General features: G+C 41.1%; 1 protein-coding gene across 1 annotated transcript in view; it reads right to left on the reverse strand.

Moving 5' to 3' along the window:
• Positions 1-26741, reverse strand: part of FAM135B (family with sequence similarity 135 member B) — a 175758-nt gene extending 149017 nt beyond the window's left edge. The window contains exon 1 of the mRNA XM_072999371.2: positions 26250-26741. The gene's annotated coding sequence lies outside the window, so the exon portion shown is untranslated. The remainder of the gene's footprint in view (positions 1-26249) is intronic.
• Between the last annotated feature and the right edge of the window lie 33 nt (positions 26742-26774).

The raw sequence follows: 26774 nt of genomic DNA on the forward strand, positions 1-26774 counted from the left end.
TTTCCTGCCTTAGATAATTTCCCACCCTGTTCTACAGCTGCTGAAGGCTTTCTAGGAGGAAGGGGATCTGATTTCTGGATTCCTGGAGCCTATTGAGGGGATGGGAAGTTTTTCATTCCCCCAAAATGTCCATGGCTGATGACATCACTAAATTTCCTGGAAGAACTTAGCCCAACAGGATTCCAGCTGAAGCACCCTCCCTTATTTCCAGAAATAGCCTCATTCTACTAGTTGTACATTTCCTAATCCTTCAGATGAGCTACTCAAGGTTCGGAGGAGGAGGAGGAGGAAAAAGAGATCTTTTCTTCCCTTCATAGCTTCTCACCCCACCCCACAAATCCATTAGGGCCCTTAGTCTGGCTATAAAGGCTTTCAGTCCAAATCAGATCAACGTCATCTGACCTCTGCAGTAGCTTGACTTGGCTACTCTTCTGATAGAGATGGGGACAAATAAAAAAAATGGTGGTTCATTTTCATTCATTAGTCATCAAGGTTAACAGATCAACAAATACAAATATATGAATATTCTTCGACGAATCGATGGATCGATCCATTGATTCATCTGCACTTTAAATGGCTATAACAATGGTCCCCAACCACCTAGAGGCACCAAATATGCAGGGAAGCCTCCTTAGATACTTTTCTACAACTCCCGAAAGTTTGGTGAACATTAGATCACAGACCCCAAGTTATATGGTCACAAAGAGGACCCCCCCAGGAAAGCTCCCCTGGGTATTGGGTAGCTGTGGTATTGGGTAGCTGTATGGGATGGTGGCTGATCGGTGGCCAGTAGGCAGAATGGTGGATTTGATTTTTTTAAAAAAAATAGTAATACAAAGGAGGAATAAAAATGGGTAAATATTCTTCCCTTTGTATTAGTGGGGGTCTCCTGACCCACAAATACAAATCCATGAATATTTAATGAATTGGATATATTCGTCGGAAAAAGTTATCCGTTTTTATATTCGTCCCTGTCTCTACTCTCTAGTATTCTAGCTATTGATTTTTCTCTTCAACTGGCTTCACTGTCTGTACATGCATTCTTTCAATTTCCTTTCACTCCTGCTGACTTTTCCACTTACTATATTTGCATCACAGTGACAGGCTTTTTGGCTTAGATCGTTGGTCCTCACCTTTGTCTTCATGTTAGACTTACCCCAGTGACGTATCCTGTCTCTCTAACTCCAGTTTTTCCAGTGGTTGCATTTCTAGTCCTCCTTTGCCTATGGCCCAGGGTCACCATCCGATGATGTAGGTGGCTTCAAACAGAGGTGTCAAGAATTCTTGCAATATTACTTACTTTCAACAAGGCCTCCTGTTTCGGCACCCCAAGGTAGCCTGCTAAGTAAATATCATTTGATTTCTTGCCTTCAGTGTGAGAGCAAGACATCTCATTTTGTGCAAAATGTCTCTGTACAAAATATCTCTGCAAAATGTCTCTGATCGACAGTGCATACAACCTAGTTCTTGAAAATCCATGGAAAAATACAGCAGGCATCATACTTTTGTACAAATTATGTGATTTAGAGGAATCATGATAATCATCACAATGATCAGAATACTTATTGGTATTGATGGCAGTTGTCTTATCCATCTAAAACAGTGATGGGCTAAATAGAGGAATATTTCCTTCCTTCCTTCCTTCCCGACCCCCTCCCCAAAAAAAGCAAGAACACCTGCTAGGGATGCCCAAGTTAATCAGTGGAAGTTCTCTTTCTCTTTAGCAATGTACTTTGCCACTGCTCATGTGACCAGCAATTATTCAGAAAATTAAACCAAAAAAGAGGAAACCCTTTAAGTCTGCTTTACAATTCTTACTTCCTTGGTTTTACTTGGAGATTTAAAATACAGTGGTGCCCCGCATAGCGACGATAATCCGTTCCAGATAAATCGTCGCTATCCAGATTCATCACTATACGGGGCAAAAAAACCCATAGGAACGCATTAAACCCTATGGGGGAAAACTCACTGTTATGCGAAGATCCTCCATAGGGGCAGCCATTTTCGGTGCCTCTAAAGCAAGGCAACACAGCGGGTGGCCATTTTGGAACTGCTGTTCAGCTATGCGAAAATGGGGCCTTTGGGAGGGCTCCCCCGCAGACCTTCTGAAGCCACCTCTGGCATTTTCACCCAGCTGAGCAGTGGTGGCTTTGGAAGGACCGCAGGGGAGGGTTCCCCCGTGGTCCTTCGGAAGCTCCCGCCACTCAGCTGGGGGAAAATGCCAGCTAGGGCTTTGCGAGGACCGCAGGGGAAGGCTCCCCCACGGTCCTTCCCAAGCCCCCTTCGGTCAGCTGGGGGGAAATGGGGCTATGGGGAAAAATCGCAAAGCAATTTTCCCCCATAGGCAACATCGCAATGCAATCGCAAAAGCAATTGCAAAAAAGCCATCGCTATGCAGATTCGTCGTTAAACAGGGTGCCTGTTAAGTGAGGCACCACTGTAGCTTTTTCCTGCCTTATAGTGACTGCTAGGTGTGAGATGCAAGAGCCATGGTATCTGAAAGTTAAGAGCAGTCAAGAGTAAGTTCCCAACTCCCATGGGGTGATGTCACAGCCAGGAAGCTTTACACAAACACAAATAAACACATGCACCCCTTTCTCCTCCACCACATTCTAGGTCAATGTTGTCATGCTGAAATTACCTGTGACCTTACTGGGAAAAATGGGGAGCTGTATGTGGATCTTCATGATTCCCACACACATATCGCACATAGAGAAGTTGAATACAAGGGGTGTTAATCAGATTCCTATGGACCAGTGCTGAACGTCTGGTCTCGATGCTGGTGGTTGGTGGGTAGACTGGGTCTCAAATGGCAATGGCTCACCTTAACTCTAGGCCAGTTTGACACCAGCTTGGCTGGAGAGTTGTCTAGTCCATGGCGAGCCTGACATTTTTAATCTTATTTTATTTTATTTGAAATGTTTTTACGTTGCCTTTCACCTTGAAAAGGATCAAGAGCAGCTTACAACAATGAAAGACAATCTTTAAAGTTGAAAACAATGGATTATACAATGGTGGTTAACATCATTTTGTTGTTGTTTAGTCGTTTTGTCATGTCTGACTCTTTGTGACCCCATGGACCAGAGCACGTCAGGCCCTCCTGTCTTCCACTGCCTCCCGGAGTTGGGTCAAATTCATCTTGGTCGCTTCAATGAGACTGTCCATCCATCGATTTGGTGGACAGAGTGCCTGATGAACTATGGATGGAGGCTCGTAACTATACAAGAGGCAGCAACAAAAACCACCCCAAAGAAAAGGAAATGCAAGAAAGCAAAGTGGCTGTCCAACGAGGCCTTACAAATAGCAGAGAAGAGAAGGGAAACAGAATGCAAGGGAGATAGGGAAAGTTACAGAAAGTTGGATGCAGACTTCCAAAGAATAGCAAGGAGAGACAAGAGGGCCTTCTTAAATGAACAATGCAAAGAAATAGAGGAAAATAACAGAAAAGGAAAAACCAGATATCTGTTTAAGAAAATTGGAGATATTAAAGGAACCTTTTGTGCAAAGATGGACATGATAAAGGACAAAAATTGTAGGGACCTAACAGTAGCAGGAGACATCAAGAAGAGGTGGCAAGAATACACAGAGGAATTAAACCAGAAAGATTTGGATATCCCGGACAACCCAGATAGTGTGGTTGCTGACCTTGAGCCAGACATCCTGGAGAGTGAAGTCAAGTGGCCCTTAGAAAGCATGGCAAACAGCAAGGCCAGTGGAGGAGATGGCATTCCAGTGGAACTATTTAAAATCTTAAAAGATGATGCTGAAGGTGCTATACTCAATATGCCAGCAAGACTGGAAAACTCAACAGTGGCCAGATGACTGGAAAAGATCAGTCTACATCCCAGTCTCAAAGAAGGGCAGTGCCAAAGAATGCTCCAACTACCATACAATTACACTCATTTCACACGCTAGCAAGGTTATGCTCAAAATCCTCCAAGGTAGGCTTCAGCAGTATGTGGACCGAGAACTCCCAGAAGTACAAGCTGGATTTCAAAGGGGCAGACATGACTAAACAACTAAACAACAACAACATGCATCATTGGCTTGACCACCATACTCAGCCACACACTGCAACATGGCATCTGCCCCTGTCTTGGCTGTCCTGGATGCTCATACTTCTGGGTCCCCCCCCCCATGCTACAGCAGATACGTGTGAAGTTGTCAAGTTACATGGTTTGCCCTGACAGTGTCTTTACAATTGAGAGACCTCTCATGGGTTGAACAGACAATAAATTTCCCCTCTACGACACACAGGTTGTCCGACATACAGGATATGCTGATCGAAAGCAAACATAATACAAAACAGAAACAACTCTAGGAGTTGCCAAATTGTTAATTTTCTTTTCTCATTCAGATTTGGCAGATGGTGATATGTTTTGGTCTATGATGATTTGATGTGAACAATATCGGACAAGAAGAAGCACAAATCAAAAAAGACAAATAAACAAGAGACAACGACTAATTGCTATATTTTAATGAAAACCTATTCTTAGTTTTGGGGCATGTTTCAAGACATGGCCTGAGGTTTATTCATGGCTCAGTGTGGGATCAGCCAAGGAGGCAATAACAACAACTAGCTTGGAAATGCAGAGCTGGAAGGGACCCTATGGATCATCAAGTCCAGCCCGTCAAGGATGCACAGTGGGGAATTGAACTCCCAACCTCTGGCTGTGCAGCCAGCTATTTTAAACCACTGAGCTATCCAGCAGGTCACCTGGAATGATAACTGATAAACAAGTAAACAAACAAACAAATAAACAAACCCAATCAATATACTCTTTGTTGCTTCTATGGTTGGTCCCACATTGATCTACTAGTACATTTCCACTGAGGTAGCTCAACACTATTTCATTTTTCATTTACTACAAGAAAGTAAATGGACCAGTGCTTCCCCCCCCCCATTTTCAGTAGTGTTTAAAATAAAGGAGGGCATGGGAAAACTTATCTATTGACCTCAAATTTTACAAATTTTAATAGATGTATATTTTTTTCAAAATACATGAATAGAAAACTTCCAAATGTGAAAAAGCTCAAAAAATCCTATTGCGAAAGAATGAGGGGAGCTTAAAACAAATAGATTTCCATTCCTTACTATATTAAGAAAATAGGTTTCAAACTGTATTATGCATAGTGGGATAGCTTAAGTCACAGGTTTCTCTTCAAGTAAATTCATGATATTTGAAACATGTGAAGAAACACATGGAATTGTGAAATGGTGTTTGCAGGATTCCTCAACAGGAAGAAAGTATCTCCATGGGACTTTAAAGTTTTACACATTCGCTTCAGAAACAGAAAGTCACGACTTCTTGTTGTCTGAGTCAATTTAAGAAAAAAAGTGTGTATTCCCCCCCCACAAGATTTATTTGTGCAAATATTTTCCTGAAAAGTCTTCCTGCTGATCCTAAGAGGGTTTCTCAGAAATTTTGGGGTCATTTTGTTTTCTGAAAGAGACGCCAAACTTCACAGGATTATACAGTGTGGTCTTGACTTGAGAACTTAATCCGTACTGGAAGGCGGTTCTCAAGTCAAAAAGTCTGTAAGTCAAGTCTCCATTGACCTACAGTGCATTGAAAACCTATTAATCCCGTAACAGGCCGTTTTTGTTCCATTTTGGTTTTTTTCTGGTCTGTAAGTCAAATCTCAGTCTGCAAGTCAAACCTAACTTTTGCGGCCAGAGAAGTCTGTAACTCAAAAAGTCTGTAAGTCAAGCCGTCTGTAAGTCAAGGGTCCACTGTAACAATGTCTGAGCAGAATGGCACCCTTCCTGCACAGGATTCGCGTAGTATGGGTCGAACAGATGCCCAACTGGAAAAAAAATAGTACAGCTCCTGCACAGGAGGAAAGCTTTCCTGTGCAGGATCCTCCAGATAGGGCAGAATTTTGCAGTTTTCTGTGCAGAACAATGGGTATAAAATTAGAAAATAAATACATGGAAAACATCATCATCTATAAATACATGGAAAACATCCTTGACTTTGTGAGAAATTAGGAATCGTAATTAGGAATTTTAATTAATTAGGGGGAAATATAGGCAGGGAATCTTGGAATGGTGAGATTCACAAAGCTGTTATGAACAAGGAATTTCCCAAGTATCCAGCACATTCCTAGATGGAACATTCTCACAAGCCACTCTCTCTCTCACTACCACACAGTCTTCCTAACAGAAAGCTGTGCTTGATTTTAAGACAATTGACAGCAAATTCCCCTCTCTTCAGCACTGGTTAGGCCTCATCCTGAGTACTGTGTCCAGTTCTGGACACCACACTTCAATAAGGATGATAACAAACTGGAACAAGTTCAGAGGAGGGCAATAAAGATGATCAGGAGGCTGGAAACCAAGCTCTGTGAGGAACAATTGGAAGAATCAGGCATATTTAACCTTGAGAAAAGAAGACTTTGGGGAGGGGGGGAGAGATATGATAGCACATGTCAAATACTTGAAGTGCTATCATACAGAGGAGGGGCAGGATCTGTTCTCAATCATCTCATACAACCATGGGCTCCAGTTACAGGAAGACAGATTTTGGTTGAATGGCAAGAAAAACTTCCTAACTGTTAGAGCAGTACGACAATGGAACCAATGACCTCGAAAGGTGGTGAGTGCTCCAACATTGGAGGCATTCAAGAGAAATTTAGACAACCACTTGGCAGATACCCTTTGTTTTGTATTTTTCCACTGAGCAGCAGGTTGGACATGATGGCCTTAGCGGCCCATCCCAACTTCATGATTCTATTATTTTGTGAAAATGTGCAGGGGTGTTACACAGGTGGAGATGGGATTGCCGTCATATTTTTACTGCCAATTTGAAGTGCAAGTCATGAAGTATTCATGACTTGTAACCCTAGATGCCTCGCTTGCAATTTGGTGAATACAGTTGGCGATGAGGACATTCATATCCAATTTTATAGATTAATAGGGTTGTGGATTTTCAGCATGCCGGCTGCAGTCCTGAGGAATACATATGCTGGCATGGTGACAAAACTCAGCCCTGGAGGAGAAAAAAAATAAATGTCTGTGAGTGAAGTGAGGTGATTTTAGCAAATATTTGTTTTCAAGTATTATGTATTTTGTTTGTCTTCTTTCTTAATCTACGTACTCAGTTTTTGCACTTTTCCATACAAGTACAAACCACAAAGCAAAGTTCTGGAATGTGTTGATTTTGGTCCACACGGACCACTTGGTTGATATTATTAGTTTAGGAATGGCAAGCTGATAATTCAGGGGAAATACATTCCATCTCTTTAGAATAACATGCCCTGTTTATATGGATGTGTGTGTGTGTGTAAGAAGCTGGAGCCAGTGAACCCCATTCAATTCAATTTGCTTCTTGGATCAGATTCAGGTTGTAGGTTCACATTAACGAGTCTCCCAAACTCGTTAATGTGAGTCTGGCCAAACTTTTCTTCTCCTGCTCAGATGTATGTGAAACATGCAGATAGAAACTAAAGAAGGGAGTAACCAGGCCAAATGCCACACGGCCAGCTTCAGAGATTGGTATATTAGGAACTATTAAAATTCATTCCTCCTCCCCCCCCCAAAAAAAAACCAAGGATGGCAAAGTATCAAAGTGATTTGTGCCCCACGCAATTCAATTTGCACTCTAGATTTTAATTGGTATGTGAATTGAGTTTACTTCACTGAATGGAAAGAAGACTGGGCCTTTTGGAACCTTATGGATTCAGGTTGACTGAATTTGTAATTTGGGTCCTGGCCAAAGGAAATGCACAGCCTCACTCTGGACCACACAAAGTCTACAACTGTTTGCGTTTGGATTCTAGAAATCACGAGAGACAATTTAGAAAGAGGCATCAGCTAAATGTGCCCGAGAGGCCCCTGTTAGTGTGATTAAAGAGTGAACGCTGCCTGTGTAAACCTTTTGGAGATCCATAGGGAGAGAAAGCTTTTCATAAATACAAAATTGCCATTTAATAATTAATTCTGAGGTTTTTTTTTTATCAGCTGCAAGGAAAAAATGAGAGGAACAGTCATTTTCTATTTTTCAAGTGCCATTTCCAAGAGAATCGTTAATTTCACATTCATGGACGAAACTGTTGGGGCAAAAAAAAAAGTATTTAGGAAACAACTCTACAATCTTCGGATGAAAGGAAGTTTTGAGTATAGTTACAATCAGAAGGGATACTTTAAAAAGTTACTTCCCGGCTGGATTACTGCAATGCATTCTATGTAGGGCTGCCAGTGGAAAGCGTCAAGAAATTTCAGCAGGTCCAAAATGCAGCAGCCGGATTGCTGACCGGGACTGGTTACAGGGATCACATAACACCCATTTTACAGCAGCCCGCTGCTGATCAGTTACTGGGAATAATTTAAAGTTGTGGTTTCAGCCTATAAAGCCTTAAATAGCCTGGGTCCAAAGACTGTATCTCCATGATGTTCTGGTTTGTTTTGTTCACATGTTTTAGGTGCATCTAGCTAATGTGTGCATTGGCCAGTAGAAATATCACTCCATGGCTCTTGCAGGAGAGAAGTCTGGGAACAGGAAAGAACAATCACATACATTTTTTTTTTCTAAGCTCTGTGATGGAATATGGCTATGGGGCCTCATCTGCTGGATAGCTAAATCTCTGGCTGTGGAGCCAGAGGTTGGGAGTTTGATTCCCCATTCTGCCTCCTTAATAGAAACAGGACTTGATGATCCAGAGGGTCCTTTCCAGCTCTGCAGTTCTAAGCTTGTTGTTCTAAGACCTCTTCCTCTTATGCTGCCAGATTGAATTGGTGTGTAAGACTACTGTATATCAAATGGTGTATCCTCTTTCAATGCAATGGATTTTCTGATAGACTAGGACTCAGGAGACATCTCCACTCTTCTATGAAAACTCACAGTGTGTGAGAGGTGGGTGGAGCACTGATAAAACCGCTCGTTAAATATGTCAATTACATTGAAAACTCTATTGTGCTCACTGTATGTCAGATGGGACTAGATGGCACCTCAGGCAAATTGAATTGTGTACTCCCCTTTTGATTTAGCTGAAGGTTCAAAAAGCCATACATAGCCCTCATTGTATAAACCAGACACCCATTTTATTGATATGAATAAGAAAGACAATGTGACCTGTTATCCTTTTGTCTCCAACTAAACAATGTATGCCAACCATTCCTTTCGTCCACATCCTCTCATTGTTCCTGATTTTCTTCCTTTGTCTCATTATCTCTTGTTCTTGCTACACAGCTGCTGCTGAAAATTCAGGGCCAGGTTACACAGATAACCACAGATACATTGTGCTAGTTGATGCATTTGCAAAGAGAGCTCTTATAGATTTGAACTCTAGCACAGCAAGATAAAATAGGAGAGCACATGATTTGCTCCCCAAAAATTGTGTTTAGGAAAATACCATATTGCAGATGCTTTGCAGATAGATGACACAAAGATCATGGTGGAATTGGAAACAGAATACTAGCTATATTAGGAGGTGCATGAAAGATGAATGAGACAGCAAATCAATATTCTATAAAATAATTGGAGCAGCCCAAACAAATAAACAATTGCTTTGTGTTTTGGTGAGAACCGGTTAAATGCTGAAAATGGAAGTGAGGTTCTCGGTTTTTCCCTTGCTTGGTATCTCTTTTTGAGGACAAGAGGAGATTCTGTGGACCATCGTCACTGGTGACATTAGTGTCATCAACACTGATGCTCCTATTTGCTAGGTAAAGCTCAACGTCCTTTTTCCTGCTGGCCACAGAAAGAGGATATTGCACAACAATACGAGGTCATATCCTGGTGTTTTGCATCATGGTTAGAAAAGCATAGTATCCCACATTCATAAACTGGAGGGCTTCTAAAGAACTGAATTATATTTCAGTTGGAAGTTGAAGGGCAAAAGGATTTCAGTGAAGGCAGTAGCTAGATCTGCGGAAGGCAATAAGTAGATGGTGTGTTTTAATAATATTTGTTGTTACTTTTTAAAGTACATCATACTAAATACCGAGGCTCTTAGGAATAAACATACAATCTCAAAATGCAGGTGGAGATGATTAGACAACTAGTTCACTTCCCCTACCTAAAAGCACACAGGTTTAGCGGATTCCATGACGTGGCAAAGCTTAATATAGCTCCCACACTTCATGGCACGTTATGTCTATTATCTGTAGACATCTCTATCACATGGTACAGTACACCGAGTCTTACAATGCTTCTGTTCTCCCAATCATCCAGATGGAGGATGCTAGAATTACACCGGGATCAAAGACTAGAAACGATGGATTCACATGACAGATTTATTTTATTTTATTATTTATTAAAAATATTTGTATTTCTCAGGAAAGGTGGGATATAAATATTTTAAAACAAATAAATCTGTTTGTAAAGAGAATGGTGGCTTTTTAATTCCTCTCATTAAAAACGTTTCACCCATGTTTACAGCTTTTTTTGTGGCTGTGCGCCACTTTGGGCCCTCACCGACTGAGAAATGGTAACTACATATACTTGAGAAAAATAATGGGTAGTTAATAACCATACCACTCCTTTTTTTACAGTAACAACTAGCAGGACTGTTTCCTTAGCTCAGTAAGGATGTCTGGAAAGTGACATAAATTGAACTTCCCCGGATGTCCACAGGAATTTGTCCAGAGGTGGAGCAAATTGTGTTGGTATAATTCCTGTGTTTCAACTGTGCTAGTGCAGCACATTGAATCCATATTGGTTGCTGGCTGGATAGTTCAGTGTGTGAGGTACGTAACTGTAAACCAGAGATTTGGGATTTTTATTCCCTGATGGGAGAACAGTCATTCTGCACGGTCCCAGGATGCCCCCAAAAGAAGGGAATCATAGAATCATGAAGAGGCCTATAAGGCCATTTCAGTCCACCACCACCCCTGCTCGGTGAAGGAATACAAATCAAAGCAGATCTGCCAGGTGGTTGTCTAGGTTTCTCTTGAATGCCTCCAATATTGGAGCACTCACCACCTCCCGAGGTACAGTGGGGTCTTAACTTGAGAACTTAATCTGTATTGGAAGGTGCTTCTCAAGTCAAAAAGTCTGTAGGTCAAGTCTCCATTGACCTACAGTGCATTGAAAACCGATTAATCCCGTAACAGGCCGCTTTTGTTCCATTTTGGGTTTTTTCTGGTCTGTAAGTCAATTCTCTGGCTGCAAGTCAAACCTAAATTTTGCAGCCAGAGAAGTCTGTAACTCAAAAAGTCTGTAAGTCAAGCCGTCTGTAAGTCAAGGGTCCACTGTAATTGGTTCCATTGCTGTACTGCTTTAACAGTTAGGACGTTTTTCCTGATATTCAGGCAAAATCTGGCTTTCTGCAACTTCAGCCCCTTGTTGCATGTCTTACACTCAGGGATGATAGAGAACATATCCTGCCCTTCCTCTGTCTGACAGCCTTTCAAGTATTTGAAAAGTGCTATCATATCACCCCTCAGTCTTCTTTTATCAAGGATAAACATGCCCAGTTCATCCAGTCTTTCTTCACAGGGCTTGGTTTCCAGCACCCTGATCATCCTCATTGCCCTCCTCTGTACTTATTCCAATTTGTTGGCATCCTTCTTGAAGTGTGGTGTTCAGAACAGGACACAGTACTCAAGATGAGGCCTAACCAGTGATCATCTTGATTAACCATCTCTGAGTATTCTCTACCTGGAAACCTTTGGAAAGATTCAATATAATTCAGTGTAGATTTCATGGAATCAATTATTATTATACAGTTTACGTGTTTTTTCCTCCTTCCTCCAGGGATGTCCAGGCAGGAGACAGATCTGGAACACTCTCAAGCTGTAAAGCTACCGTATTTTTCGCACCATAAGGCACACTTTTTTCCCACAAAACAGGGGGGTGGAAAGTCTGTGCGTCTTATGGAGCGAAGAAAACGGATTATATTTTCCTGTTTTCTTCTCCTAAAAATTGGTGCGTCTTATGGAAAGGTGCGTCTTATGGAGCAAAAAATACGGTAATTCTTCAAGGGGACTATGAGGGAAGGGTTTCAGCAAGGGGCACCATGTCAGCTATTTATAAACAGCTTCTGTCAAGTCCATGTCAAGAGCAAATCTGCCTTGTCTGGACTAAGCCTCAGCTTGTACAGCCACATCCAGTCTAGCACTAATTCTAGACACTGATTCAGGACCCATTTGTGAATTGAACAAACATGCAAGCATTATAGCCCAAGGACAATATATTGCTATAAATCAACGTCAAGTCTTTATACGTCAGCACTCTCATCATTATGACAAACTGTTATAGCTCACAACATGAGTAACGGCTATATTTTGAGGACTGTGTTATTCTGTGAATGAAAATAAATGAATGCTGTAACGTATGGAAAGAGAAGACTCCCTTCAAAATTATTCTGTATTATTCTGTGAATGAAAATCAACGAATGCTGTAACGTATGGAAAGAGAAGACTCTCTTCAAAAGACAATAATGTTGGGAGAAGTAGGAGGCAATGGGAAAAGAGGGAGACCAAATAAGAGGTGGATTGACTGGAGAAAAGAAGCCACGATCTTTAATTTGTAACACCTTAGCAAGGCTGATAAGGATATGACCTTTTGGAGGTCACTGATTAACTCACAGGTTCACCATGAATCAGAAATGACATGATGGAACAGAGAAAGAACAACAACATGGATGGATGGATGGATGGATGGATGGATGGATGGATGGATGGATGGATGGATGGATGGATGGATGGATGGATGGATGGATGGATGAAAATTGGTAAGGGAAACAATGATCCAACCATATCAACAGAGAAATAATATGTCAGAACTCCAACATACATTCTATTGTGTCCCTGCAAAATCCCTCCTTCCTTCCTCTGTACAAACTAAATCCTTCCTAAGCCAAATATCAGTACAGATCTACTGCTATAACCTTCCATTGAAAATGTTATTATCACTGGGATTTACATGACATTGTAAGACTCGAGAGGGAAAACCTTTTGTCTCGTTTACTTTGTTTACTATGATGTCAAAGCAGAATGACAATCATACTTCTAGCAAATTACTTTCAAGTGGGATCAGAATATGATGGATACTAGGATTCTAAACAAATCGATACTGCAGAGGAAAACAAAGCAGCAAAACTGGAAAGAAAAAACACGAAGTGACATTTGTAACAGCCCTGCTTCTGTGAAGATCATACTCTGCATGCAAGGACACCCACACACATGTTAAAATAATATTATCTAGACATTCACTGTTTCAGGGATTGGCTTCTTTTTCAACATCAAGTGATGATTGCCAATTAATGGTAACCAACAACCACATAGTTCCAGTGTTTCAGCAGCTTCTGCTTTCTATTTGCTTAGAACAGGGATTACCACCTGATTTTTTCCGTGGTAACACATTGGTAAATGTTGACTCCTGATCATTTTCAGTCTGACGTTTTAAACAGCACAGCATACTGGAAAAAGAAGTGTTTAAAAACTGAAAGCTGTGAGGAGCCAAAGTTGTTGTCTCTTGTTCAGACACTGGTTAGAAAAAAAAATGAGTTGAATGTTTAGGGAAAGGGAATTATCAAGGGGCATGGCTTCTTCACAAGAAATCAACAAGAGCCTAGAGGATTGCTTGGAGTGCTGTGTCCAGTTCTGGTCACCACAACACAAAAAAGATGCTGAGACCCCAGAAGGGGTGCAGAGAAGAGCAACAAAGATGATAAGGGGACTGGAGACTAAATCCTATGAAGAACGACTAAAAATACTAGGTCTGTTTAGCTTAACGAAGAGAAGACTGAGGGGAGACATGACAGCAGTCCTCCAATATCTGAAAGATTGCCTTCAGATATTGGGTGGAAATTTGTCAGAGGGACATCCAACCTGGAAATAAGGAGGAATTCCCTGATGGTGAGAACCATGAAGCAGTGGAACAGCTTGCCTCTCGATGACGTAGGTGCCCCATTGCTGGAGGTTTTCAAGAAAAGATTGGACAGCCATCTGTCCAGGATGGTATGAGGTCTCCTACCTCGGGCAGGAGGTTGAACTAGAAGACCTCCAAGGTCCCTTCCAACCCTGTGACAATTCAATGATTTTATGATTAATATAGAAGATCAGTATCAGGGTAATACTCCTCGACCAATGGTGAAGGATTACAGAAGTCATGGTAAAAAAAACCCTGTTTGTGCAGTCTTTGGACATAGTTTTCTCTTTTTCTTGGCAGTCAACATTTGCTGGTAGCATTAATTCCTTGGGTCTTAGCTTTCATCACATTGGTTTGGAGTGCTTGTTCTTGTGCAGCAAAAATCAAGCTTTGGATTTCTTTTTTAAGGGTCCCCAGCTTTAGCCATGCCCACTTTGAATTATGATCATGCTTTCTATCAATATTTCTCAGGTGTTGTCCATGTGGTGGTTTATTTTACTAGGTGTTTAATTTATTTTCAAATTGTTGTTTCTTATATGGAGCTTTTGTTTCTGTCGTTTTCAAAGTATTTCCCATTTTCACTGCCTTAAGTAATTTTTCTCTGTTTGTACTGAGATAATCATTTAACCTTCTTTTTTTTCCCCTCCTCTACTCCCTGCTGTATTTGCAGTAATCCATGGCCTCCAATTTTTCGTGATAAATATAACCTGTCCACATCACTTTTTGCATGTAGTGTGTGATGCATGTTCATTAGTTTCTGTGTTTTTCATTCCAATTCTTCTAATTTGTTTTGAGTCAAATCTATTATTACAGCTGGGTATCTAATTACTGGAACGGCCCACGTGTTTATGGCTTTGATTGTATTTCCCCCATTAAATTTTGATTTTAAGATTTTCCGCATTCTTTTGATATATTCCCTGTCAGTTCTTTAATTTTTGTGTGCACAATGTTATGTGCTTCTAGTATTATAATAATAATAATAATAATAATAATAATAATAATAATAATAATAATAATAATAATAATAATAATAATAATAATGATGATGATGATGATGATGATGATGATGATGATGATGATGATGATGATGCCCATTTTTCTATAAAAAACAACAGATGTCCATTCTTACTCATCTGATGGGTTTATTCATTCAGCTGTTCCTGCATCTGAAATATTAATATGCCAATTCATGACTCAGCAAAGCTAAAGGCACTTGTGGAGGAAGGAGGATGAGCAGAAGAAAGCTATTACTTTCCTTCCCTGCTGGTTTGTGGACTTCTGAGAAGCATTTGGTCACCATAGAGATGATGGAGGCAGCAGTATGTTAGGCTAGATAAATGCCCAGGCTGATGCAGGAGGCTTCTACATACTTCATAGTAATTCAGAGTTCTTGAGCAGCACAATTTGATTTCAGGATGCTGTGATGCCTTCTAGGCTAGGTCAAGGGGCATGGATTATTCAGGCATTCCAAAAAGGTGAATTTGAAAGCGTGAGCAGGGAGGGTCCTAGTCCCATCCCCCCTGCCTGTTTCTGTCTGCCCGTTCGGAAAAGGAGGCAGCCTACCACCTTTGGAAAGTCTCCACCCAGTCAAGGACTCTCATTTTTCTGTGTGCCCAGCCATGCGCAGAGAAGAATAAGAAGGCAAGAAGAGGAACGGTCCCTTAATCACACTTTCAAATGTGCCTACTTTCAAATGATCTCATTAAAAGTGAGAAAAGACTCGACCATGATCAGGAGATGAGGTCATCTTTGTGAAGAGCTTGGCTTCTGATCCGAAATATAATAAATATAGTGGCAGTGATCATTCTAGAGGCAGGAGAAAATTGCTAAACTCAGTCTTTCTTTCTTTTATTTCCTTTCTTTTTCTTTCTTCCTTCCTTCCTCCCTCAGTTCTTTCTTTCTTTCTTTCTTTCTTTCTTTCTTTCTTTCTTTCTTTCTTTCTTTCTTTCTTTCTTTCTTTCTTTCTTTCTTTCTTTCTTTCTTTCTAAGAAATTATCAGCATTTAATAATTTATTCACAAGCAAAATGAAATTAAGATACAAAATTTGAATGTAGGAAAAAGAGAAACTGACTTAACTAATCCGCCCAAGAAAATAAGGTAAAGGTAAAGGTTCCCCTTGACAATTTTTGTCCAGTAGTGTTCGACCCTAGGGGGCGGTGCTCATCCCCGTTTCCAAGCCATAGAGCCAGCGTTTTGTCCGAAGACAATCTTCCATGGTCACATGGCCAGTGCGACTTAGACACAGAACGCTGTTACCTTCCCACCGAGGTGGTCCCTATTTATCCACTTGCATTTGCATGCTTTCGAACTGCTAGGTTGGCGGGAGCTGGGACAAGCGACGGGCGCTCACTCCATTGTGTGGATTCGATCTTATGATGGCTGGTCTTCTGACCTTGCAGCACAGAGGCTTCTGCGGTTTAGCCCGCAGTGCCACCACATCCCTCTAAGCTTTACATGCTTAGCCACTAAACGAATCCTGTAAATTCAACATAGTGTGGAAGAAATCTCCACACTATGGAGGCTTAGAGTATGCACTTAGTATTCTATTACTTCAGTTATGGAGGAACAGCAAAGAGCAATGCCCAAGTAATCAAAAGCATTACAGAGATAATTATTATATAACTAGTCATCTTGTAAACAGTTTTATGCTGCTTATAGGAAAAATACACAGACCATTCTTATTTCAGATACACAGTTTTTGACAAGGTGGCGTACTTTTTGCAACAGTCCTGATGAAGTGGACAGCACATGAGCATGTGTGAGAGAGATTCCAAAGCACCCTGCTCACATGAACAATATTTTTCGAGATAAGCAGTTCTGTTATACCTACCATACAATGCAGCACCAGGCATGATGTCACATCTGGCCAGAGAAAAGATCCTGTGGTTTTGTGGACATTTAAGGAGCATAAGGAAGGCAGCTGGTTGTTCCATTTTAAAGGGGATGTGGAGAGTCAACGGGTAACAAGGCTTACCAGCTGCACTCCATAATTCCTGAAACTCAGTGTCCATAATTCATCTCTTAACTGTTTGAAATGCTAGCTCTAGATTTAGTGGACCTAAAGAGCCAATCAGTTTCAGTTGTTTAAAAAGGGCAGAAGACCCAAAAGGAGGGTCAGAATCTTGCACAAGCTGATATAGTAAGCTGTCGTGGTCTGAGTTATAAAACATTTTTAGCCAGAACTGGGGTGCTCTACAGAATTTGTGGGGTGATTTTAGATTTAAAAACTTGTCGGGCTGCCGGGACATATCGATTGCCAATGTTGTAATAAAATTGAAGGATGGACTGCCCAGAAAGTCTGGCTGTTTAAGACTGGTTTGCGGTGAGGAACCCAGGAATATTTATAGCGAACAGGAATACCTAAATATTTATACTGTTTGACCTGTTAAATAATGTTACCATTCAGTTTCTGCTGTAATTGATTCCAGGACTTAGCAAAACCTAGTATTTTATACTTCTTGTAATTCAATTGCATTTTTGTTATTATCCATATACTCCACACATCTATTGAGCAAACATTTCAGACCAGGATGGATGTGTGAGATAACAGAAGCATCGTCTGCATAAAGCAGTAGCGGAACAGAATATATCCCTAACTTGGGAGGGTGACCATCCACATTTGCTAAACAAGGAGCTAGATCAGGGGTCTCAAACTCAATTTACCTGGGGGCCACTGGAGGCAGAGTCTGGGTGAGGCTGGGCCGCATCAGATTTTCTGCCAAGTGGAGCAAGAGCCTGAGGAAGCCACCCAGGAGTTTCCTTAGCTGGCAGACAGGCAGGCTGGAGGGTGCAAGAGGCGCTGTCTTGAGAGAGAGCTGGTGAGCGAGGCTAGGCTTTTTAAAAACTCTTGATAGCTGAGGACGTGTGGGCACTTCGGGGGCAGGCAAGGCAGGGGCCGCAAACTATCATCTGGCGGGCCGCAAATGGCCCCCGGGCCGCATGTTTGAGACCCCTGAGCTAGATCATTCATAAAAAGGTTGAACAACGAGGGAGCAAGGATGCATCTTGCTTCATCCCCTTGTTGGTTGGTTGGATCTAACTTAACAGGTAGTGCCAGAGTGTACATTTTTTTATGAAAGAGAGAGAGAGAAGCCTTTTATCTATACCCAAATTTTGGAGTTTATCCCATAAGGATTCTCTGTCTACAGAGTCAAAGGCTCCCTTTAGATCAAGAAAGGCTACATACAATTTAGATTCCACCCCCATTTACCTCTTTGTTGATGAGGTATGAAAGGATTAGGCAGTTGTCTGTAGTGGCCTAACAAATTAAAAATTTTGAGATTTTTTTTACTGAGTGGATGACCAATGACTCCTGCTCAGTAGCTTCTCCTTTCCCCAGACAACCATGGTTAGGAGATTAGTTAGCATCACCTATTTTTTTCTGAGATGTCCCTTGGCTTTAAGATTAATCGTAGCCAATAGGTTCAACATGATTCTCTCTGTACTGTGAATATCAGTGGTAGTTGAATTCCACTTGTGCAGATGGGGTAGAACTTCTTTAATTTTTATAAAATAAGATCTTGCCAAAAAGGTTCAGCCTTCTTCAAAAGAATGGTGGGATTTTAAACATGTTGAATGAAGTGGGGTGGGGGAGTAAAACTGATGTATGTGTCCACATCCCTCATTAAAATATGACAAGTGATTAATCTGTTGAAATAACAGATCATGGCTAGAGCGGACTGAAAGTGTATGTGTGATACAATCCATAATGGGAACTGTTGAAAAGGCATCTTGTAACACAGTGGTCCCCAACGTTGGGCCTCCAGATGTTCTTGGGCTACAACTCCCAGAAGTCTTCACCACCACCTCTTTTGGCCAGGATTTCTGGGAGTTGAAGTCCAAGAACATTTGGAGGCCCAAGGTTGGGGACCACTGTTGTAACAGATGCAAACTTAAGTAGTGTTTTAGAAGTGTGCTTTGATAAATACAAATAAATACAAAGCCTGGTATCCTAGTATCTAGATATGAAGCAGAAGGGTTACTGAATAAATGTCTTGGCTGTTCCATCAGACTTCCCATCATGTGATCAGTAATGCAACAAATACAGCAACTAGTATGAGAACAAGCACACGGCAGCCCATGGTTACATGGTTTCCCTTCCGCTCCACATTCTGGCAATAGGATACTAGCCACAGGGCACATGCTCATCACTAGTGTCTAGATATCATAATTAGATGCACCTCATAGCAAATGTATTTCTCCCTGCCAAGGTTCAGGGATAAATTGCAGGCCCTAGAATGAGTATCATGGTATAACCCCTATGAGGAGGGCAACAAGAATGATCAGGAGGCTGGAAACCAAGCCTTTTGAGGAAAGGCTGAAAAAATTAGGCATGTTTAGCCTTGAGAAAAGAAGACTGAGGGGAGATAGGAGAGCACTTTTCAAATATTTGAAAGGCTGTCCTACAGAGGAAGGGCCAAGATCTGTTCCCGATCATCCCAGAGTGCAGGACACGCAACAATGGGCTCAAGTTAAAGTAAGCCAAATATCAGTTGAATATCAGGAAAGACTTCCTAACTGTTAGAGCAGAACTCCAGTTATCTCAGGAGCTGGTGAGCGCTCCAACACTGGAGGCATTCAAGAAAAACTAAGACAATCACCTGGCAGATATGCTTTGATTGTATTCCTGCATTGAGCAGGGGGTTGGACTTGATGGCCTTGTAGGCCCCTTCCAACTTCACTTTTCTATGATTCTATGATAAATATTGGTTCAGCCTAAAAGGGATGGGACTAAGAAAGAGCAAGGCTGTGAGTAAGAAATTTGAATCAAGAGACTGGAGCTGCTGTTGCCAGTTGGACAATATACCTTGCCAGATTGCTTCAGGTATAATTTTAATATATTTTTGTTGGGAGTGAATCCACAGAGTGAATTTATGAATTGCTTTCAATTGAATCAATGTTTTATTTTAGAGTTTTGAGAACTCCACATGTGGAACTGATTGTTCTGTTTATTTGACACCCAACCCAGTTGAGCAAGATACAGTGGTACCTCACAAGACAAATTTAATTCGTTCCATGGTTAATGTTGTCTTGCAAAAAATTCATCTTGCAAAATGCGTTTTCCCATAGGAATGCATTGAAATCTAATTAATGCATTCCTATGGGCAAAAAAAAAATCAGAACAAAATCAAATTTGGTTTACAAAGCGTTTATTAAGTCTCCTTAAAGCCACACATATTGTGCACATGATTTCAAAAATTTCAATCAAAAAACTTTAACTTTTTAAATATCATAGAAAAACATTTAAAAATCAGCAAACATGAGGCAGGAACAAAAAATGGAAAATATTCATTTTGCGAAGCACGGTCATAGGAACATTCATCTTGCGAGTCATCAACCCCTTTGCCCAAACCATTCGTCTTGCAAGTTTTTCATCCCACGAGGCATTCGTCTTGCGAGGCACCACTATATATGGAATTTTTATCTGAATTTGAATTCACAGGGAGACTTCATCTTTGCAGTTCTAAAAGCAACTTCTATATTGATGCTGTTGCCAAGGTCTTGGGTGCACAAATTGTAGCCTTTTGTTGTTGTTACCATTACTCATGTGGTCTGTTATGTAACTTGTGAATAAGAAAAGACTCATTTTGTGAAATGGTGTGTTTGTCCATCAATAGATATGTAAGTTTAAAAAAAAAAAAACACAGTCCCATAGAGCTTAAGAGTAGAGATGGACATGAACTGCCATCATCCACCAGCCCAACAGGTCTTCCATGATTCCTAGGTCCATCTCCTCAGAGGTAGCACCAAGGGAAGGCAGGGTAGGGAAGCCACTATCTCTGAGTGGCTACCTGCTGGAGGAGGTGGGATGTGGAAGTGCAGAACAGCTGTTAGACTGATGGACGAACCAGCATCAGTCAGCAAGCCGGCAGGTCATGCCCACCTCTACTTGAAAGTCTTACATAAGAACGTAAGAAAAGCCCTGCTGGATCAGGCTAAGGGCACATCTAGTCCAGCTTCTCACAGTGGTCCCACCAGATGCATCTGGAAGCATACGAGACCACTAGAGACCTGTCTCCTGATCCCCCTCCCCTGCATCTGGGATTTTGCAGTATCTTCCTTTTAAGCCTGGAGACTAGACATCCCCATCATGGAGTGTTGCAGTGGCACATGTGACAGATCTTCCTAGTGGTATCTGAACAACTACTAGAAGATGGCATGCTGAGCTATATGAGTCTCATCCAACATGGCCAAATTTATATCCCCTTGAGATGAAGGCTTTTCATATGACAGCATGCATTAACCAGACCATCCATGGAGGTTTCTCTGCATTGGCACCCACTGTTTAAGTTTTGTGACATCTGAACAAGGTCTGAACAATTTTCTCCACCTGTCATTTTTGCATTCTATTTGATTGTGCTGCTCTGATTTCAGTCTCCACCAACCATGTATGTCTTTAGGATGAACTCTTATTTTTTTTAACTTCCCTTTCTCTGTTATTTAGACAAAGTCTTTTCTCCCCTATTAATGAGTGCTTCTGTTGAGCTTCGTTTGGTCATGCTTGCTACGGACTTACAATGTTCAAGCAACTGTCAAAGGCCACCATGAAGACCGGCACTTGACACATTTCAGGGACTATTAAACAACCCTTAATGACCACGATGAACACAATCACCATGCTTGTATCTTTTGCATATATTACATTTCATGTTACAACCTTCCTGTAAATGTCTTCCTAGTGAAGCTATGGTCCATGAAACCAGATGCCAAACAAAATATCTTAATTTTTAATATGTAAAAAAAAAAAGAAAGGTCAAAATCCTACCGTTTAGCATAGTAAGTCACACTAAGGTTAAAGAAGGCCCATAGAATCAGTGAGGCCTACTCTAACTGTGATTTACTATGCTAAAGTAAATAGACTGATTTGGCTTAAGGAACAGAATTCTAGCTACCTCTGTGTGTGTGTGTGTGTGTGTGTGTGTGTGTGTGTGTGTGTGTGTGTGTGTGTGTGTGTGTGTGTTTGTGTTTAAAGATGGATTTTTATGCACTACTGCTTTGATTTGAATATTAGTACTTGTGCTTTCTATTTTTGTATTTTCCATTTCTCAGAGTGTCATTTTTTTAAAAAAAATGTACACTGACTGTTCTTAGCTTTAATATTGCCTTTTAAAGATGTAAGATGCCTCTTTATACTCTTTGTTCTTAGCTTTAACTTTTCTCTTTTAATGATGTTAACAACCATTGTATACTCATTGTTTTCAACTGTTGTAAGTCACCTTGGAGCCTTTTCAAGGAGAAAGGTAAGGTAAAAGTGTTTTAAATTTAAATAAATAAATAAACAAACAAACAAATAAAATAATATAACATGCAATACACAGAGACCACCCACCTATGCTACACAGAAATTGCCCATGGAGAAATATCTGCTGATATCAATGAAACAAAAATGATAGTGCTTTATTAGTGTATTTTATCTGTGTGGACACTCAAGTGTGGATCAGCAAAGAAATCTCACTTGGAAGTCAAGGGTCAAATTATACGTTGCAGATAACCCGCCATTAGAGCTAAAAATCGCATTACAATGGGGTCTTGACTTGAGAACTTAATCTGTATTGGAAGGCGGTTCTCAAGTCAAAAAGTTCTCAGGTCAAATCTGCATTTCCCATAGGAATGCATTGGAAACCATTTGATCCGTATCTGCTCTTTTCCGTCCATAGAAACTAATGGGAAGCTGCTATTCTGCCTTCGACCACTAGAGGGGGATATTTTGTTTCTTTTTTCCTTAGGTCAAGAAAGGTTCAGGGAAGGCAGGGAAAAGACAGTCCAGGCAGTACCAGGCAGTCTGAAGACTGTCTCCCAATCCACTCTCTAAACGCTGGGAGGAGTGAGGAAGCAGACAGGCACCCTTTTCACTGGCCAACAGTTAACTGAAAGTTCAAATTTTGCACTTTCCCTGCCTCCCACATGTTTTTTTTTCAGTTCTTAACTCAAATCTAAGTATGTAAGTCAAGTCAATATTTTCCTATGAGAGTGGTTCGTAAGTCAAAATGTTCTTAACTCGAGCCGTTCTTAAGTCAAGACCCCACTGTACTATTCACAAGATATTATTGAATGAGTCTATTGTGTTTGAGAAACCAGATTGACAAAAGGAAAATATGTCCATGGTTTTATCAACCATAAAACAAAACAAGCTCCCTTGCACATTATAGAAGCCAAGAGTTCTTGTTGCAAAAATCTCACACACTTCAGGAATTTCTTCTTCTTGTGACAGGCAATCTATGAGGTGTAGGCTGGCTGTACGAGTGATTCACACACCAGTTCAGCGGTTGCAATGTCCATTTTCAAAGGCTCACATAAAGTCTGTCTCCTTCCTCCAAATTATCCTGCATTTTCTTTTAGGACTATATGGCATGAAAACTATTTCTTTCTGAGCTTCTTGACCAATGTTTAGAGTTTTTAATATCTATCTATCTATCTATCTATCTATCTATCTATCTATCTATCTATCTATCTATCTATCTATCTATCTATCTATCTATCTATCTATCTATCTATCTATCTATCTATCTATCTATCTATCTATCTATCTATCTATCTATCTATCTATCTATCTATCTATCTATCTATCTATCTATCTATCTATCTACACAATTATATATTAAAATTTTTATATATATAATTGTTTATGGTATTTTTAGCTTGTTAGTATTGTATGATTTCAATTGCTGTAAACCACCCTGGATCCACCGGGGAGAAAGGCAGCATATCAATACTGTATATATAAATATATATATATAAATATATATATATAAATATATATAAATATATATACACACCCACACACCAGCTTAGGAATGTAGCTTTATATTGTGTCACACCGTTGGTTCATCTAGTCCAGGACTGGCAATGCTGGCTGGTAATGAGTCTCCAGACCTCCTCTGTTTATCTCTGGAGTATATGAAGAGGGAGGATTACTAATCAACATGGAGAAATATGCCTCACGCCACAGCAGCTTTTCTCTGGATTCTAACAGAAGCCAGCCCTGATCAATCACAGTCAAATTTAAATTCTGACTATTCATTTCTGCATATTAAGGCCAAATTCGCAAGATAACACAAAACATGCTTGAAAACAAACTTGTGTATCCTTTCCCCACTTCAAATGCCTACTGATGATCAGTTTTGCCTCTAGATGTTGGTTTTCTGTGAAACCCATGGCCAATTATGAATATGCAGCTGTGGCGATGGTAACACCCAAACGATGCACCGTTCTCTGGGGTTTTTCCCCTCTCTATGATATTCTTCAATAAACTACAATATTTTAGCTAGGGGGATGGGCAGATCTGTCTGTTATGATTCCCCCCCCCCCCACTTTCCCTTTTGTTTCTACTGAATCTATGAAGCTGTTTCCATTGGACACAGGAAGCTATATGCACATTTTAATATGTTCTTGTGGGAAAATTAATCACACACATTTCTTGCCCAGCTGCAGTAGTCAAATTCTGCTGGTATAGATAGAGCAATCGACATTGTAACTACCTGCCATGCACCTGTTAAAGATAAGGAGCCTTCCGGAAGGAGAAAAAGAGATGGATCATTCCTTTTTATGACCTTGATTGAATACACAGGGATCCAAAGTCAGAGTGACCAGTTTGTCTAGATGGGCAAATCTGCAAATTATGCTGTCTTTTCTTTTGATTGTTGTGGGTTTTTCGGGCTCTTTGGACGTGTTCTGAAGGTTGTTCTTCCTAATGTTTCGCCAGTCTCTGTGGCCGGCATCTTCAGAGGACAAGAGTAGAACATGCTGGCCACAGAGACAGGCAAAACAACAGGAAGAACAATCTTCAGAACATGGCCAAAGAGTCCCAAAAACCCACAACAACCATTTGATCCCAACCGTGAAAGCCTTCAGGAATACACTGTTTTAATTTCCAGTCTTTTCTGCTAGATGAATGAAGAACAGTGGCAAACTTTGGAAAGTTCTTGCAAATGAAAAAAGAACAAATTCACACCCATGTTGATGTTCAGCTTTGGTTTCCCAAAGTGGGATCCTACAGGGGCCGCAGACTGGTAAGAGACATAACAAGGCAGGATATGGACAATGTACTCAGGTGCATTATCATTTTGAATGAGTCCCATCATGCTGCATTCAATTAAACTGAATTTAGTCCAAGAACTTAAGAAGAGGAAGACCAAGGGCTACCAGATGGTGAGCTGCAATACTAGAGGCGTGTCATATTCTCAAAGTGGACAAGAAGGCATAGGATTCAACCATGGATCTGACACGACCTCATCTAAACCAACTCAGGAACACCCTGATTGTGGGCATAATCTCAACTGCTGTAGAAGGTATTTCTTCTGTTTTTCTTGGATGAACTTCACTATGGAGAAAAATGTTGTCCCACAGCAGGTTTACACAGGTCTATCCTACCTATGCTCACTCAGTAATAACTCCAATAGAATTAAGTGGGGTTTATTCCAAGGTAAGTTGGTGTAGGATGGCAGTCTTATCCCGTAAAAATAGCTGGGCATGAGCTAAGAAATAGCCCAGATCACTCCCTTGCCCCACAGCTGATCCATGCCTTTCCTGAAGGCACGGCTCAATGAGGACACTCTGGTGCCAATTGTATCAGATTGGCAGTGCCAAACTAACTCACAGATGGGCCACACACTTTGCAAGTTGAAGGTTGCAAGCACAACCCTCCCCATCTGTGATACATGGGGGCCAGACGAGACGTCTTCCTTAGACCCTGGGCAAGTCCTCCCAAATTGAATGTATAATACAGTGCTCGATAAAACAACATCCTGCCAGTTTGATTGATATTGAAGTCTGTAACCCAGAGGAGACAATAACCTGTGATAGCATGCACTCACCATCCCTAACCACAGGATTTATTCCACAGAATAATGCACGGTTTTTACCACCGGTATACACCTAACTTGCCCTTCTTCCTGTCCCTGTCTCTCACACTCTCTGCCAGACACACACACACACAAACACACGTATACCGGCAAGATATTTTTCAGAGCAATTTAACTGAGGGATTATACATATGCACAGAAGGTTGAGGTTTTTTTTAAAAAAATGGATTATCTACTGCTGTGTCAGTGCCTTCTTTAAGCTACTGCCCACTTTTATCATGAAGCACTAGATAGGGATATTTATTTACCATCACAATTAATGTCATCATGCCCTTACCTCCATCAGCTCCTATATATACATTTGCACCCTAACCCTTTTTTTACTCTGTGATATGTGTTTGGTTCTCTTGCCCCACCCCCCACCTCCCCCCAAAAAAGAATCATGATGGTAAGAGTGGGGAGTGAAAAGAATTATTTTCTCTGATTTGGGGAAACAGACATTGCTGAGAAAAATTAAATCCTTATGACTCCTTTAAAATGATTAGTCAGTACGGCAGGAAGACATGGAAACAGTAGGAAGACAGCCAAGGGCAGAGAGTTGCCAAATTGAGGATGGGGTAGGCTTTTTACCTGGGTCTTCTTTGGATCATCTGCAGTGCACTGTTTTCTCCTCTCTTTCTCTGCCTCCTTTTCTACCTGCCCATCTTCCAGAAAACGATGACAGCAGTGGAGCGGCTCCCGCATCTCATCCTGGTAGCGGCTGAAGTGGTTTACAAAGCCAGCTTGTTAAATTGCAGCCAGTGCTACCAGGCTCCGTCTTCGAGCAAGGCTCCCGGCTGCTGTTCCTGGTACTGATGATGTTAAGAAGGAGGTGGAGTATGAGTGGGGAAGGGGGAGGAGGAGGATGCTGTGGAGGGTGCTGATGCTGTTGCCATGGCGACGGTACTCAGCAGCCCTACACAGTGCAACAGCTGCTAGAACTCCTGGTTCTTTCGCAGGCAGGACCCAAGGCTGGTTGGCTTCAGTACAAGATGAAAGTAATCACCCTGCAGAAGTCTTCATTTCAGCAAAGACTTCTTCACAGTTTGCATAGAGGTAGCAACGATGGGTCCATAACTATGTTCCTGACAAGGGTTCAGGGTGTTCAGCATGGTG

Source organism: Pogona vitticeps, chromosome 4 (genome assembly GCF_051106095.1).
Source record: "Pogona vitticeps strain Pit_001003342236 chromosome 4, PviZW2.1, whole genome shotgun sequence".
NCBI classification, from domain to species: Eukaryota; Metazoa; Chordata; class Lepidosauria; order Squamata; family Agamidae; genus Pogona; species Pogona vitticeps.